This window comes from Eubalaena glacialis, chromosome 9 (assembly GCF_028564815.1).
Source record: "Eubalaena glacialis isolate mEubGla1 chromosome 9, mEubGla1.1.hap2.+ XY, whole genome shotgun sequence".
In the NCBI taxonomy this organism is placed as follows: Eukaryota; Metazoa; Chordata; class Mammalia; order Artiodactyla; family Balaenidae; genus Eubalaena; species Eubalaena glacialis.
In genome coordinates this window covers 7,568,609-7,585,269 of record NC_083724.1, presented here as the reverse complement: position 1 = coordinate 7,585,269, position 16,661 = coordinate 7,568,609, and the positions used below count along the sequence as shown (strand labels likewise).

The 16,661-nt window shown below is 55.0% G+C and overlaps 1 long non-coding RNA gene across 1 annotated transcript; it reads left to right on the top strand.

Annotated features, from left to right (window-relative positions):
- Positions 1-4,430: 4,430 nt before the first annotated feature.
- LOC133098198 (uncharacterized) lies at positions 4,431-15,694 on the top strand. The gene is made up of 4 exons (XR_009702123.1): positions 4,431-4,648; positions 7,674-7,870; positions 13,164-13,270; positions 15,465-15,694. It is a non-coding gene; the product is annotated as an uncharacterized LOC133098198 (long non-coding RNA).
- The last annotated feature ends 967 nt before the right edge of the window (positions 15,695-16,661 follow it).

Here is a 16,661-nt window from a genome sequence, read left to right as displayed (position 1 = left end):
CTGATTCCCTCCGCCAGGGCCTCGGTTTCTTCACCTGTAACACGGGGCTAATGCAGCTGCCCACCCTCAGGACTGTTGTGGGGACCTGGTGGGGCCCTCCGTGGGAGGCACCTGGCCCACCCTGGGCTTGGGCACCCTCGCGAGCTGCCATTCGCATGACCCCCGATTTCTCCGCCATGCTGCCAACACCAGCTGAGTGTCGTCAGCCCTGAGTTGGCTCCTTGGCTCTAGCACCTGAGCAGTCATCAGATCCATGGAGCCTCAGTTTCCTCCTCCGTAAAATGGGGCTAATGATAGTCCCACCCTCCCTGGCTGCTCTGAGATCATCTGGGAATACTGTTAGCTCAGTGAGTGTTGAGGGTTCGAACGGGAGTGGCTGCCGATGGCTGTTTTGTTTTATCTGCTGCATGTTGTTCTAAGTATTCAGCCCGGCCTCCTGCCTTCCAGCCCGCAGGGAGTGTTCAGTCTTGTTGTTCTAAGTATTCAGCCCGGCCTCCTGCCTTCCAGCCCGCAGGGAGTGTTCAGTCTGGGGCCTGCGGCTCAGGGGCCCTGTCCCACACAACCCTTTGTGTGCCGGGCAGAGGTTGCAGTGTGGAGGGACAGGGGGATGGGGCCTGTAAGAGCTGAGTCTGCGCCCCCCACCGCAGGGGCTGGTGCTTTGAGCCCCTCCTCAGCTCAGACACAGGCCCCTGGGTACTGGGAGGTTGTTCTGCTTGCGGGCCTGGCTTTGTCCCCAGATTGGCAGCTGACCAAGGAAAGGAGAGACAGAGGTTCGAGGGAGGGCCAAGAGGGGGAGGAGAGGGACGGGGAACAATGGTTCCGGAGCCCAGGAGCCCTGCCCGCTCTTCCCTCTTGATGATGGGGTAGCCGTCACATCTCTGTGTGCAGGGGAGGGGGTGGGCCGGAGGACTCCCGGACTAAAGGAGCATCCATCAGGACTTGGTCCCTGAAGTCACCATTCCAGCTCCGACAGTGAAACCCTCCTTTCTCTGGCTGTGCCTCCTTCCTCCCCATCACACCTGTACTTCTCCCTGACTTTCCATTTGTTTCTAAACCTTCAGCTCCTTGATGGAAGGCACTTGCTCTTATTCCCTGCTGTGTCCCTGGTACCGGTGCGTTGAGGAGTGACTAATAGTTGTCGAATGAATGAGAGAGCAAGTGAAAGAATGACTCATTGGGTGGCCAGGGGTCAGCCTGGCTCTTTCTAGATGATCAGACTCAGTGGTGCCAGAGCGCAGACGCTGCTGGGCCCTGGGTCTCCTTGAAGGCCATAGTTAGCCCCGCGGGGGATGGAACAGCCTGGTGCTTTAGGGCACAGCTGTGGAGTCAGCCCTGCCTGGTGCTTTAGGGCACAGCTGTGGAGTCAGCCCTGGGTTCAAGTTTTGACATTAAGGTAGAGAAAGGGGGAAGCGCTGGGGAGCTGTTCCTCACCCTTTGTGGACCTGGGCCAGCCCTCTCCTGGTGTCCACTGGGTCACAGCCCCCACTCACATTTCAGGTTTGTCGGTCATTGCTACCTCGATGTGCTTCTGGGTCCCCAGGGCTGCTTGCCTGGTGAGGCAAGGGCTCCTCACTCCCTCCTTTGGTTTATTTCCCCGTTTCACTTGCCTCTGGCCCGGCTTGCCTCCTCTTTGGGGCTGGTTTCTGTGGGCACTCGGCCCCCTGGTCGTGCCTGGTGCTGCCGGTCTAGCCCTCTCCCCTCCCCACCCTCCCAACACAAGAGCCTTTGCATCTGCTCTTCCCTCTGCTGGGAATGCCATTCCTCTTGCTCTTGGCTTGGCTGCTGCTGAGATGTCAGCCCCAACCACTCTACAGTGTGTGGCCTGATTACTCTCTTGAAAAAGCACACTGCTGCTCCGCTCCGTTGCACTTAGCACAATCTGTGAGCATCTTGTCACGGTGTTTCTCTTTGCTCGTCACCTGCCTGTCTCCTCCTTAGAAAGTCAGCTCCACGCTGGTTGGGCCAGGGTCTGGCTTGCTTGCCGTTGCCTCCCCAGTGCCTGCACAGTGCGTAGCATGAAAGAATCACTGCATTACCAGACCTTAGAGTGAGGTTTCGCATGCAGTGCAGACAACAGTGAATGAATGGACAAACAGATGAGCTTACGATGGGACAAATAAGAGGATGGGCTTTGGAATTAGGCGGCCTGGGTTTGTACCCGCACCAGCTCCCACCCTTGGGCAAATCGCCTCTCTGCGCCTTAGTTTCCTCATCTGTAAAATGGGGATAACAGTAGTGATTACCTTGTAGTATGGTTGTGTGGATTTATTATTATTTTTTTATTGAAGTATAGTTGATTTGCAGCATCTTGTTAGTTTTAGGTGTACAGCACAGTGATTGAGTAATACATATATATATATTCTTTTTTTTTAATTAATTAATTTATTTTTTGGCTGCGTTGGGTCTTCATTGCTGCTCGCGGGCTTTCTTTAGTTGCGGCGAGCGGGGGCTACTCTTCCTTGCGGTGCGCGGGCTTCTCATTGCGGTGGCTTCTCTTTGTTGTGGAACACGGGTTCTAGGCGCGTAGGCTTCAGTAGTTGTGGCACGCAGGCTTCAGTAGTTGTGGCTCGCGGGCTCTAGAGCGCAGGCTCAGTAGTTGTGATGCACGGGCTTAGTTGCTCCGTGGCATGTGGGATCTTCCCGGACCAGGGCTTGAACCCGTATCCCCTGCATTGGCAGGCGGATTCTTAACCACTGTGCCACCAGGGAAGCCCTATATATATATATATATATATATATATAAAATATATATTATATATATATATATATAATATATTATATATATATATATATATATAATATATATATTATATATATTCTTTTTCAGACTCTTTTCCCTTATAGGTTTTACAAAATATTGAGTAGAGTTCCCTGTGCTATGCAGTAGGTCCTTGTTGGTTATCTATTTTATATATAGTAGTGTGTATATGTTAATCCTAACCTCCTAATTTATCCCTCCCTGCCCCTTTCCCCTTTAGTAACCATAAATTTGTTTTCTATGTCTGTGAGCCTCTTTCTGTTGTGTGGATTAAAAGACAACATCTGATAGCTCTAAGTGCACAATATGTGAGTATCAAATAGGCTTTTCCGACATACCGTGTCCAAATGCCGACTCTTGATTCCACCCCCGCCACCCCCGCTCCCCCCTGCACTTCTCCTGTAGTCTTCTTCCATCTCAGGAAATGGTACCTCCCACCTTTTGTGACACTGCTGTCATCCTTGACGTTTTTCTTTCTTCTACGCCCACATCCAGTCCTTTGGCCAATCCTGATGGCTCTACTTGAAATAAACCCTGACTCCAGCCATTTCTATCTCTCCCACTGTTGCTGTCCCCAACCAGGCCATCACCGACTCTCACCAGGACTCCATCAGCTCCCAACTTCTCCAGCTTCTCTCTGGCTCCTTCAGGCTGTGATCCACTCAGACACCAGAGAGATTCTTTAAAAATGCAAATTAGCCCCTGGCTTGCTGTCCCCGTCCCCCCATTGGCTTCAGGTATACCTAGAGAAAATCTGAGCACCCCCTTCCCATGAGACCTGCACGTGCTGTGCCCCCCAGCCCTCAGGGCACCAGGATGTACGACCTCAGGGCCTTTGCACTTGCTGTTCCTCTGCCCAGGACCACTCCTCCCGGCTTTGCACAGGGCTCACTCCCTCCCTTCACCCAAGTCTCAGTCCATTGTCACCTCCTCACCCCCTGACCTCCCTTTCCAAATTCCAGCCCTTTTGTTCTCTGGCTAGCCCCTCACCCTGTTTTCTTTCTGACTTATCTTGCTCTCTGGCTCTTGTATTGCCCTGTTTCTTTGTCTCTTTCTTCCCTAGCACGTGAGCTGCCCAAACTCAGGAACTGTGTGTTTGTTGTCCGCTGCCTCCCGGTGCCTGGGACAGTGCCTGACAAGAACATGTGCTTGTTGATTGCCATGATGGGACAAATGAATGAGTGGGTGCTATTACGATCATTCTTGCTCTGCAAAAGCTGGAGAGAGATAAGTTGAGGAGGGAGTTAATGTGATTGTGTCTCATAAGAGAAAATCCAGTGGCCTGACCCTGCCTGTCTTCTGCCAGAGACCAGTGGGCTTTCTGTGGTCGGCGCTCAGTCTGCCTGCTGCTATGGTTACCAGGCGCCACGGGCTCCGGAAGAAAGGCAAGGCCAGTCTGACTCTGCTATTCTACTCAGCTTGTCACACATGTTCCCTGAGTGGCCCAGGTGGCCGCCCCCACCTTGTCTTGGCTCCATTGTGCCCGCGGGAGAGAGGAGGGAGAGGCTGGGGGTTCTGTAAAACTGTCCCCGCTCAATCCACACATGTTGAGGACCAACTCGGTCCCTGCCCTCAGGGAGGTTTCTGGCAGCTGGGAGGGGCCAGGAGACCAGCACCGGCTTAGCGGTGTATAAAAATAGCATGCACTCTACCGTGGGAGGGAGGACGCAGGCCCCCGGGGAGCCAGTGGGAGCGCTCTCCTGCCCCTCCTACCTGCTGCACACTCGCCGGATGCAACCCCCTGGCCTGAGGCGGCTGGGCTCCTACTTCCGCGGCTCTGGAATCCCAGATTCTCAGCACCCTGGAGCGAAGCAGCGTCTTCTATAACAGCAGACCCAACCCGAGGCCAAGGCCAAGAGGTTAAAGGGTTTGCTGGAGGCCTCGCAGCAGGTATGGCAGCGCTTCCGGAAGGGTGTCTGGCTCTTCCCATGGTGCTAACTTGGCAGTGATGTCCTGGAATCATCTTTCTCATTTCTCTGCTCCTTCAGCTGGACACTCCAACCCAGCTCTTCACTGCAGAGGACACTCCTGAGCTCCAGAAAGCCTTGGGAACTGACCACAGCTCCCTAAGGAGCTCCTGCAGACTTTGGGGGTCCAGGGCTGAGGCCTATTACCTTCACCATCACTATCACTCTCATCTCCATCACCACCATCAACTCCATCACTACCACCGTTAGGGGGTGAACTGTGTCCCCCCAAAAGATATGTTGAAGTCCTAACTCCCCAGTACCTGAGAAGGTGACCTTATTTGGAGAGAGGGTCTTTACAGAGGTAATCAAATTAGGATGAGGTCAGCAGGGTGGGACCTAATCCAATAAGACTGCTGTCCTTATAAAAAGGGGAAATGTCGACACAGAGGCAGATACACACAGAGGGAAGACAATGTGAAGGGAGAATGCCATGTGAAGACAGAGGATTGGAGGATTCGGGTGATGCGTCTACAAGCCAAGGGATGCCTGAGCTACCAGAAGCCAGGAGAGAGGCTGGGAATGGTTCCTTCCCTAGAACCCAGTTTGTGATACTTTGTTAGGCAGTCACTATCAGCATCACCTTCACCACCATTATCATCACCGTGGCATCGAAGCCAGCGTCACCACTGTATTAGTTTCCTGTGGCTGCATTACAAATCACCACAAACCTGGTGGCTTAAAACAAGATTATTCTCTCTGAGTTCTGCAGGCCAGAAAGCCAAAATCAAGGTGCCAGCAGGGCTGTGTTCCCTCCCGAGACTCTGGGAAGAATCCTTCCTTTCTATTTCAGTTTCTGGTGGCTCCAGGTGTTCCTTGGCTTGTGGCTGCATCAGTCCCATCTCTGCCTCAGCCTGCACATGGCCTTCTCCTCTTCTGTGTCCTTGCCTTCTGTCTCCTATAAGGACACTTGTGATGACATTGAGACCCACCTGGGTAATCTAGGATGATCGGATCTCAATATCCTTAACATCTACAAAGAACCTTTCTCCAAATAAGGTCACATTCACAGGTTCCAGGGATGAGGATGGGGACATATCTTTTGTGGGGGCCACCATTCAACCCACTACAACCACCAGCATCACCACTGCCAACAGCATCATTGCCAACATCAGTTAAGTACTAGTATGTACCAGGCCTTAGTCCAGGTGCTTTTCCTGTACCATCTCTTTTATTCCTTAAGACAAAGGTAGGGCAGGTACTGTTATTATCCCCATTTAACACATGAGGAAATTGAGGCTCAGAGAGAAGAATTCACTTGTCTAAGTTCTCCCTTAAAACCCAGGCAGTCTCACTTCAGTGCCTCCTGCCTCACCATAGTTGTCCTGCCCCACCCCCACCCTGTTCCTGAACTTCTGATCGTACAGATAATTCCATAGAAGAATCAGAGTGGGGCAACGAGCACCCGAATGGGAGGCAAGGCCCCTGCGTTCTGGTCTAGGTTCTGCCACTAGTTAGTAGTAGTCAGGTCTCTTCCCCTCTCTGGGCCTCAGTTTGCCCATCTGTAAAACAGGAAAGCAGTTGGTGTGGATAATCTCCAAGATCCTCCCAGCTCTGAAGTTCTGTGATGCTGGGTGTCATCTGACAACTCAGTTCTATTCAAACGCTGCCCATGGGTACGACTCTCACACCAGCTCAACTCTCTAAACCTGCTACCTACTGCCAGAGATGGGTTTGCTTGGAAGGCTGGCGGCAAGTGCTGGTGATAGAGATGGGAAGGGCGGTGCTGTTTTCCCACCTTTCCCTCTGCCTTCCCACACCACCAGGCTGGCAGCAAGCTGCTGAGGAAGGACTAGGGGGTGCGGGTACAGTCTTCTCTTGCAGCTCAAGACTTTTGGTTCATACGTTCAGGGAGGGCTCCGAAGCTGAGAGCTCTGCGTGGATGCTGGGAACAGAGCTGAAGATAACTTGATTTTGCTGCCACACCCCAGACCCAGAGGCCTTAGTGGGGAACTGGCCCTCACGCTAGACTCCAGAGAGTATGCAGAAACCATCCTGGGGCCAAAAAAGCCCTTGTTGATCATCTAAGGCCAAGAGACTGGGAGAGGCTGCAGTGACCAAACCCCAAGCCTCCTGCCCTTGGACGGGGAAAAGAAAACACAAAACAGCCTGAGGAGAGTCTCTGAAAGTTCAGTTTCCAAAACCTGGTCTGTTCATTAGGGGTCGTTTGTTTATAAGTATAAACATTTTTTTAAAGTCCTTTTTATAGTGTGAACTCAGGCCTTTTTCCTCTGGCTTTTTCCTCTGCTTCTCTGTCCAGAGCACAACTGTGCATTTCAGCTAATAATTATTCAAGAGTGGGGAGTTAAGTTAGGGACAGAATTGCAAACTTTAATTAGCAGGTGAGATTAACATCCCAGCAGGGACTTCGGGGGTGGGGCATCCTTCAGGCCCATCTGATCCCCTTGGACACACCCCAGACAAACCCCCCAAGTTGAGGGCTCCCGGTGGGGTAAGCCGGAGTCAGACCAGCCAGGGTTTCCACCCGCCGAGTTAATCTCCCCTCGCCGGGCCTCCAGCTGAGCCTCACCCTCTTCCAAGGCCCTGAGTCCAAGCACTGGCTTTGCTCCCCTGCCTCTGCTGGTTTTGTCCCCGCAGGTGTTTGAGCAGAATGAAAACTGGCTGTGTGACCCTGGGCCAGTTGCTCACCCTCTCAGGGTACAGGAGTCCAAGTGGGGCGGTTTGTTGGAAGCCAAGCCCCAGGCCGGTGGAGGAATTCGGCCCTCCTCCCGGGCACACCTAGGGCTCACGCGCCGCCAGCCTGCCCTTGCTGGGTTCAGACAAGGCTGAGAATTTTCTGGTCTTTATCTGGTTTAGTTTTGAGTGCTTCCAGCGGCAGCGGGGCCGTTCCCCCACAGTCCCCAGGATATTGGTCCACGTAGGACGGAGCCTTCCCGAGAATGAAGTCATCTGTTCCTTTTTTATTTTTTGTTGCCTTTCTCCTTCAGCACGAGTCACCCGGCCTCTGCAGTCTCTCCCCGCGAAAACACGGCCCGCGAGGGGGTCAGCCGGGCTGGCTGGGGGAAGGAGCGAGGAGAGAACCCCACGGGCCGGGCCTTCCCGGGGCGCCCCCTCGCCGCCCCAGATCTTTGCCCAGCGCCCGCCTCCCGTTCCCACCCGCGACTTCCCCGGGACCGCCCGAAAGGTGAGCTCCCGGTAGGCTGCCCGCGCTCCGGCGCGGCCAGCTCGACAAACAATAACAGTAAATAACGCTCCCTTGTCAACGTAATAAAAACGGAAACGGTTACAATGTTTCTTAATAGGCGTCCCCCATCAATCTCCCTCCCTCTCTAGCTCCCCGGCCGCGGGCACCGGCAGGGCGGGGCGGGGCTGGGAGGAGGGGAAACCGGGGCGCGCGGGAGGGAGCCCCGTGCCGGAGGGGGAGAACGCCGGGGGGGAGAGCGGGAGCACAGCAAGTGAGAGACGAGGGGGCGCGGGCGACCGGGGTCACGCGCGCCAGCCGAGCCGGGAAGCGGCCGCGGTGAGTAACACCGTTGCCATGGCGACGTGGCCGCGAGGAACAGGAAGCGGCAGAAATAGCAGCCGCCGCGGCCAGCGCGCCCGGCCCCTCCCCCCGCGAGCCCGTTGCCACGGAGACCGGCCGGAGCGAGGCTGCGCGGGCGGCGGCGGCCTCCTGCGCCCCGGCCCGCGCATGCGCCCCGGGCCGACCCCGCGCGACGGCCGCGGGAGCAATCGGCACGGCCTCGGTGCCGCCCGGACCCCAAACCTGCCTGACCGCCGGCTTGGGTGGAAAAAAAAAAAAAGCAAAAGTGTTTGCTGTTTGCCTTTGTAAAGCAGCCCCGCCTTTGTTCCTGGCGGGTTCGCTGGTTTCCAGGCGTTGAAGGCGGGGTGCCGAGGAGGAGGGACACGTCCGCCAGTGGTCCCAAATGTTTTCTGAGCGCTAGGCGCTGGGTCGCGTGCGGGACGCCGAGGGGACGCGGTACACCGGCCCTGCCCTCCCGGAGGCCCGGCCTGGGCTGGTCTAACTAGGCCCCGGGGCTGACCTTGGCTGCCTGAAGCCCTCTCTGAGCCTGACCTCCCCATCGGGAGAGGGGGGACTTTTTCCAGGTGATGCCCAGAGGTCCCCCCACCTCTGTGTTGCCTGCTCCCTTTCCCCTCGTATCACCTTCCCCAGATTCTAACCCGCAGAGATCACAGAGGGAGAAATAAAATCCTGCCAAGCCCCAGGCTCCCTCTCCACTCTCTGTTCACCAGAAAACTATGAAACAGTCCACCCCCCTGCCCCTCACCCCACCAAAAAAAAAAAAAAGTTGAAGGAAACCTAAATGTTTCATAAACAAAAGCCACTCGGCAACAACTTGTTTATGTGGAAGCCTGGCTGCAGCCTTGCACGTCTGAGGCAGTGTGTGTGTGTGTGTGTGTGTGTGTGTGTGTTGGGGGGAGGGAGGGGACATGAACATCTCTGAGGCTGTTTGTGCAGGATTTTTTTCTCTCCAGATTTTGTTTGTTTTTAATAAGGGTCAGAGGTCTGGGCTTCTGTGGGGAAGGAGGAAGGGTCATCTTGGATGGACAGGCCAGGAGGTCCCAGGAGGACAAGTCAGGGGGCCTGTGTGCTGGGGCGGAGGCCAGAAGCCAGAGCCTCCCCATCTGGCACAGCTCCTGGCAGGCAGGGGGGTGTCAGTGGGTGCCAGGCTCTCTGGGCTGCTCCCCAGGGTATGGCCCCAGCGAGGCCCCAGGCCAAGGACTCGAACCTGTCTCCCCTGGCCAGGACCTCTGTCATTTCTCCAGCCCCTGCCCTGGCCACATTGGCCAAAAGAGAAGGCAAGCAGAGCAGCCCAGGTCTCTGAGGTTTTCTATAATGGAAATGAGAAGCTTTTGTTTTTTGTATGGGGCTGACTTAGATTTTCAGCATCCAGGCTGACCAGATGGGAATGTCGGGAGCGCGTGTGCACGCAGAGGGGGACTTGCTGCTTCAAATCTCCTCCCCACCCCACCACCATCCAGCCTCCTTGCCCGGTGTGGCCTTGTGCAGGCTGATGGGTTTCTGGCCACTCAGCGTGGGCAGAGCTAAGGAGAGTGGGAGGGGCTGGAGTGATGTTCCTTGCCCCCTCTTCCCTCCCTCTTTTGATATGCGGGAGAGGGGCCCCAGCCCTGAAGGGGAGGCTTGACTGATGATCAGAACACTTCAGGTCCACCATGGCTGACTTACCATCATATTTATCCCTCGTCTTCTTGGAGGAGGAAAGAAATACACAGAAGGGAGCTAGAAGCAGTTGGTACAATAAAGACAAGCTGCCGCCTCTGTTCAGAGGGCAGTAGCATGTGCTGAGAACCAGGGCTTCAGAACCAGTCCTGGTGGTGAACGGCCTTGGCCCCCCCAAAGCTTGTAGCTCTGGACAATAAGGACAATGCAGTGCCTACCTCGAAAGTTGTGACAGTTCCATTAAGTTATGCATAAAAGCTCTTAGCATGGCGCCAGGCACAGAGTAGATGCTCAGAACATGGCAGCTCTTATGGGAGCTGGAAGAGGTTTACCACTCTCCCTGGTATGGCTCAGGATTGCTGCCTTGGGCCCTGAGGTCCATCTTTGGCACAAGCTCTGCCACCAACCAACTATACAATCTGAGGCAAGTCACTTACCTTCTTGAGGCCTCAGTCTTCCCATCTGGCAAATGGGAAGATAATAATCACAACAACCACTGATGGGGAACTTACTCTGTGCCAGGCACTACCCCAAGGTCTGTGCATTTCTTTATCTAATTTAGCCTTCAAACAACCCTGAGAGGTTAGTACCATGGTGATCCCAGTTTCACAGGTGAGCAGACAGAGCCTTAGAGAGGTGAAATCACTTGCTGGGGATTACCCAGCTAGAAGGTGGGCCGGAACGCAGAGTTGGTCAGATTGTCCTGCATCCCAAGATCAAGCTTTGGGTTGTTTGTATTACTACCGTTCTTCCCACCTTCCTGCTCATCCTCTGACCTTTTCTGTGACTCGGACCACAGCCCTCCTTCTGCATCTGCACCCTGGGCTTCAGCCATTCTGGCTCTCCTGAGACTGGTAGGGACCCAGCCCTTTCGGTGGGAGATACCCTCAGGGGTACATCTGCTTTAGGAGAGCCAGGTGGGCCCCACACAGGCCCTGTGGTCAACCTGGCAGCTCACACCAGTTCTCCCACTGTTTTTGTCCCTCCCTGCTATATTTATATGGAAGTGTTGGGGTCCCTTATACTTCCAGGTGGACGTGTGGCATCCAGATGGTGCAGTTAATCGAGCTGGAAGCCATAAATCTCCGTTATTGTCCCAGCTCCTCCTCCCCTCTGCTGTGCTGTCACTTCAAGGCACTGGTGGGAGAGGCACCCCACCAGCCCCGCCCACCCGCCCCAGGCTTTGTTCCCACTCTGTAGCCAGGCAGGAAATGGCCCAGTTGTGGCGTCCACTGCCTCCATTTGAATCCTGGCCCTGTCCCTTCCAGTCAGTGAGGCTTTGGCCAAGCACTTAATCATCCCGGTACCGTCAGTTTCCTCTTCCATAGATTCAGGATGGTCACAGCACCCGCCTGTCCCACCAGATGGCCGATGTGTAATGAGCACTCCTCCCTGCCCAGCTCCCAGTGGGTCCTCAGGATGTCACTGGTTGTAGCGAGCGCTTACTCCGTGCTTGGTGATGTCATGCGTTAGCTCAATGAAGTTTCAAACAAGCACATTATTACCCCATTTTACAGGTGAGAAAGCTGCGATGCACGAGAAGGGAAGTGAGTTGCCTAAGGCCACATAGCCAATTAGCAGAGGAACTGGGATTAAACCAGGCAGGTCTGTGCGGCTCTAAAGCCCTTGATGTAACCCCAGGTTCCTGGCCCTCCCCACTGGAGCCCCTGTGGGGCTCTCCACCAAGGTCTGCAGTGACAGCATCGTTAGCCCTGCTCAGAGCTGCTTCTGTAACCCAGGCATGAGAGACACTGGGTTAATAGGTCCTTAATGAAGCCAGCAGAGGCATCTGTATCTTCCCGGGGCAGGGACCAAGGAGCCAGGTGCAGTAGACGGGTCCTAATGAAAATGCTGGGGAGGGGGAGGGGCCATGGGCGAACTGCCTGCTCTTGTGTCAAAGTCAGTCCTCTCACCCTGCGTCACTGGATGCCTCCCATGTAGGGGACAGTCACCCATCACTCATTCCACCCTTTCTTTCTTCCTTCTATCCATCCAGTCACCCACCCACCCATCCACCCGCCCTTCCATCCATCCATCCATCCATCCACATATCCTTCCTCCCTCCCATCCTTCTCTCCATCCTTCCACCAACCATCCATCCACCTACTCATTCACTCACTTCCTTCCTCCCTCCCACTCTCCCTCCCACTCTTCCTTCGTTCCTTCCTTCGTTCCTTCCTTCCCTCCTTTCCTCCTTCCTTACATTCATCCATTGTTTATTGAGCACCCATCGTAAGCCAAACCTTACATTAGGTGCCTAGGGTCCCTCCCTCCAAGGGCCTCAAATTCTAAAAAAGACATAAAATAAACAGCTAACTATGCACGCACAGGATGCCAGGAGATGAGAGGGCATCGTGGGGACTCTGACACTGGGCTCTGCAGACCCACCTCAGCCAAACTCTCTGGGTGACCTTGGGGAGGTCACCCTCCCCCAGAGGGCCACTCTCTCCCAACCTGTACAAATAAGGGCCCTGTGATCTCCCCTATTCTGCAATTTTAAAATTCCAAGCAGGATGAGGAAACTCCTAATTAACTTGTTCCCACCCTAGTCCCTAGGACCTGCCCTCAACACCCTTCAAGTCCCCAGATAGAGGCCCGGGTCTACTTTAACTGACCCAGAGAATGAAAGACAAGCTGGGGCTGGGGGGCTGGGGGACTGGGGCAGAGTGCTGGACCAGGAGGCAGGAGACCAGGTGATGTGTGGCCAAGGGAGATGACTTCCCAGGTGGTCCCTCACCTCGGTTGAAGAGCCTTAGAGGACTCAGGGAACCTCAGATGTTGGGGTCATTGCTATTATTGTTATGGTCATGTTGTTACAATGAAGGGAGCTGGTCTCGGGGGACTGGCTTTGGAAGGTGTTATTCATTCAACAGTCACCATTTATTCACTCACTCACTCAACAAATGTTTATCACTGTGACCTGTGCCGTGTACTGGGCCCCAGGCCAGGTGCTGGGACAGATACAAGATCAGACTAGACCTAAAATCTAGGAAGAGTGGTGAACAGGTGTCACCTTGGTTGCCAACTCCACACTTGGTAAAGCCTGTGTTGAGAAGCCTGTGTTGAGAAGGATTGTGAGGCTTATAGGGAAAGAGTGCTGTGATCAATTAGTCATGTCTGCCATGAGCACAGAAAGGGAAGCAAGACCAGTGTATTTGCCAGTCTTAACACTGAAGAACAGGAAGAACCTCAGACAGGAGACCCTTTTGACTGTGACTAGCCTGGTACACAAACTTGGGCAAGTCATTGACCTACTGCCTGCCTCTTTTTACAGATGCTGATAGGAGACTCTGCAGTTTTAGAGACAGAAGGAGCTAGAGCAGAACAGCCCAGTCTTCCTGTTTGAACTCCTCCTGCTCTGGGTGGACATGAGGATCACATGTGAGATTCCCCTACGTGAAAACACAGGGCTGTCAGTAAATGCGTGGCGGGGTGGGAGACCAGGAGCCCAGCAAAGCCGGTCCCCAGCTGCTCTGCTGACTGTCCTTGTCTGGAACTCAGCTTCTCCACGTGCACAATAAGGAGGACAGACAGGGGAAATCCTGAAGAGTTTCTCAAATCTGCTGTCGTCTGATGTCTGTAATGCTGAGGCCCTTGGCGGGGGTGGGGTGAGGGAGAGAATGAAAGAGAACCTCTGGAGGCAAGATGGTGGAAAGGAACTCTCCAGTACTCTCGGCAGTGTCCGAGACCCTACCCCTCCGAGGGCAGCTGGAGGCTGGGAAGGAAGTGGGGAAGGGGCGTGGGGCTGCTACAGCACCCGAGGGGAGGCCACCTCTGCTGGTTTGTTCTGAGGGTTGTTCAGCTCCACTGCGGGTCACTTCCCAGGTATACCCCATAGATGCCATCCCTGAGCGAGGAAGGAAAGAGGGAAGAGAGTGGGCAATGTGGGGACCCAGGAAGGGTTGGAGGGGCTGAGACCCCTGACTGGTGGGAGTCTGTGTCCCTGGCAGTGACGGCCCCCCAGCCCCAGGGAGAGTGAGCTGGGGCAGAAGACTCAGGCCAAACCCCGGTGTTTAGCAAAGTGCAGAAGGAAGACAGGGGCAGATCCCTGGAAGGCCTGGAGCCACCAGTGGACCTCGAAAACAGACCTGCCCAGTCTCCACAAGCCTGACTCGGGGGTTTGGAGCATCAGGACTGTATGACTCACCCACTCCCCTTTAAAAGCCCTCGTGGTTCCCAGCTGCGTTAAGGTGAAGTCCGAACTCCTTAGAGGTAGCACATGCTACTGGGTGAGACCTGGGAGCCTGGATCCAAGTCCCAGACCAGCCACTATCGGATGTGTGACCACCAGCCACTTACCTAACCTCTCTGGGTCTCAGTTTACCTCATCTGTCCATGGGGATGATAATAGTATTCACGTAATGGGATTGTTGGAGGAGTCAGTGAGCCTCAGTGCTTGCGATGGGCTTAGCGTGGTGCTGGACACATTATAACTGTTCGATAGCAGATGGCATTGTTATCATTATTGACTCGAAGACTTGGCAGAGCAGGACACAGAAGGCCTTGACCGCATGAAGCCAGGTCTGCCTCTCCTGTCTCATCAGCTCCAGCCATTGGACTCCACTCTGACTACACCGAGCTGCTCTGTCCTCCCAGCACGCCATGTTCTTTCATGTCAGGCCGCTGGGCCTTTGCTCGTGCTGTGCCCTCTGCCAGGAGCGCCCTTTCCTCTCCACGCTCCTTTCAGACCCCAGTCAGTTGTCAGTTGCTCTGGGAACCACCCTCCCGGCGAGTTGCTCGGCATCCTCTATGCATTCAGAGTTTTGTGCACACGCGGCCCCATGGCCATTGCCCATGTGGCGTCCGTGTTTCCCTCCCACCTGACTCTCCTGCTGCAGCCCATCCCCAAGCTGTGACCACTCACAGCAGACGCAGACCCCTCCCCGCTCCTGCGCCTCTTCTCCCTTATCAAAGAGAAGCAGGATGCCTGAGCGCCTCTCTGATGATTCCCATGGGAGAAGTTTCTATGCAATGCTGGGGCCTCCAAGTTAGAGCTCAGCACAAGGGGGAGGGTCAGAGGGCCCCCCACCACCCGCCCTCCCACCCCAGCCTCTGCACCTCTCCTAGCCCCTCCCCTGCTTATCTCCACTGCCTTCTACTCCTGGCCTGGGTAGAGCGACTGATCTCCGGGATTGAGTGGGGAATGGAGAACAGGGGGTAGATGGGCAACAGATACCCACTCAGGTCCTACTGGAGCTGCTGGGGTCAGAGAGGATGCCCCCTCACTGCCCCGTGAGCTGTCTGCAGTGCGGGGGCAGCCGGGCGGGGGGGTGCTCCATGGCCAGCCCTGGCTGGGCTCTTGTCCCCACTGTTCTCACTGTGTCCCTGTCTGGCCACTAGGCCTCTTTCTGCCACTCACTGCAAGGCAGCCAGGTCTCCCTATCCTGGCAGAGGGACGGCTATTTCTACCGTCTGGCTGGATGCTCTACTCCCAGCCACCTGCCTCAGACCGAGGGCCTCTGCAGGATGCTCAAATTGAACGAAGTCCATTTGGCAGATGAGAGAGCTGAGGCCCAGGGAGGGAAAGGGGTGTGTCTGAGGTGACAGGGTGAACCCAGTGTTTTTTTTTCTGTAGCTCACTGCCCTGCCAGGAGAGGAGAAGACCTACAGACCTTGGCTTTGACCTTGAGGAAATGGAAAAACTTGGACCTTAAAGAGAGATTTCCATGGCTAAGACATGGGCAGGCTGTGTGACCTTGGGCACGTTACCTAACCTCTCTGAACCTCACGTGCTAGTGAGGATTCAGTGAGCTGACAACTGTACAGGGCCTAAAAGGCCTCCTGGCATGGACTAAACTCTCAGTAAACCGGTGCTTTCTTTCTTTCTTTCTTTCTTTCTTTATTTATTTTTGGCTGTGTTGGGTCTTCGTTTCTGTGCGAGGGCTTTCTCCAGTTGCGGCAAGTGGGGGCCACTCTTCATCGCGGTGCACGGGCCTCTCACTGTCGCGGCCTCTCTTGTTGCGGAGCACAGGCTCCAGACGCGCAGGCTCAGTAGTTGTGGCTCACGGGCTTAGTTGCTCCGCGGCATGTGGGACCTTCCCAGACCAGGGCTCGAACCCGTGTCCCCTGCATTGGCAGGCAGATTCTCAACCACTGCGCCACCAGGGAAGCCCCGGTGCTTTTTTATGATTCAGGAGCAGGTAAGCCTCACCTTGAACAAATGCAGCCGATGAAATTTGTTTTTATGCAGACGTGGTCATTCCCCTGCCCTTTTTTATGTTATGGGAAAATCCTCAGTGTTGTAAAAGGAACCACTGCAGGTTTGTCTGGGTATAGTCATGGCGGACCTGACAGATATCCTGCTGTGCCTCTAGAAGCTGTGACCTCAGGAGAGGGACTTGCTGACTCTGGACCTCAACTTGCTCATCTTCAAAATGGGGACAATGGCACCTCCCTCCAAGGACTGCTGTGGGGCTCAGTGAGATAGCTTAGGGCCTGGTGATCACAAGCCTTCCAGATCCCATATTTTTCACAAACTAAGGATACCCGTTATGGAGAAAGTGCTTGCCTTTGGTTGTGGGCTTGGGAGACTTGGTCTTAGGATTTATGTTTCCTGGGGAGGGATGGTGTCCGAAGCTCCTGGGCTAGGTGAGCGGGGTCCCTCCAGGAAAGGGAAGCCCCACCTGGCAGCCCCTCCTGCTGCCTGGTCCACAGCTGGCCATCCCTTCCTTCCCACCCTCGCTGGAGGCCCGTGATGCTAGGCCTTCTCGCCTTGCTGCTGGCGCTGCGCAGCTGCCCTTTGCTGAGGGGGCGGGGGTGCACATTTTCCAGG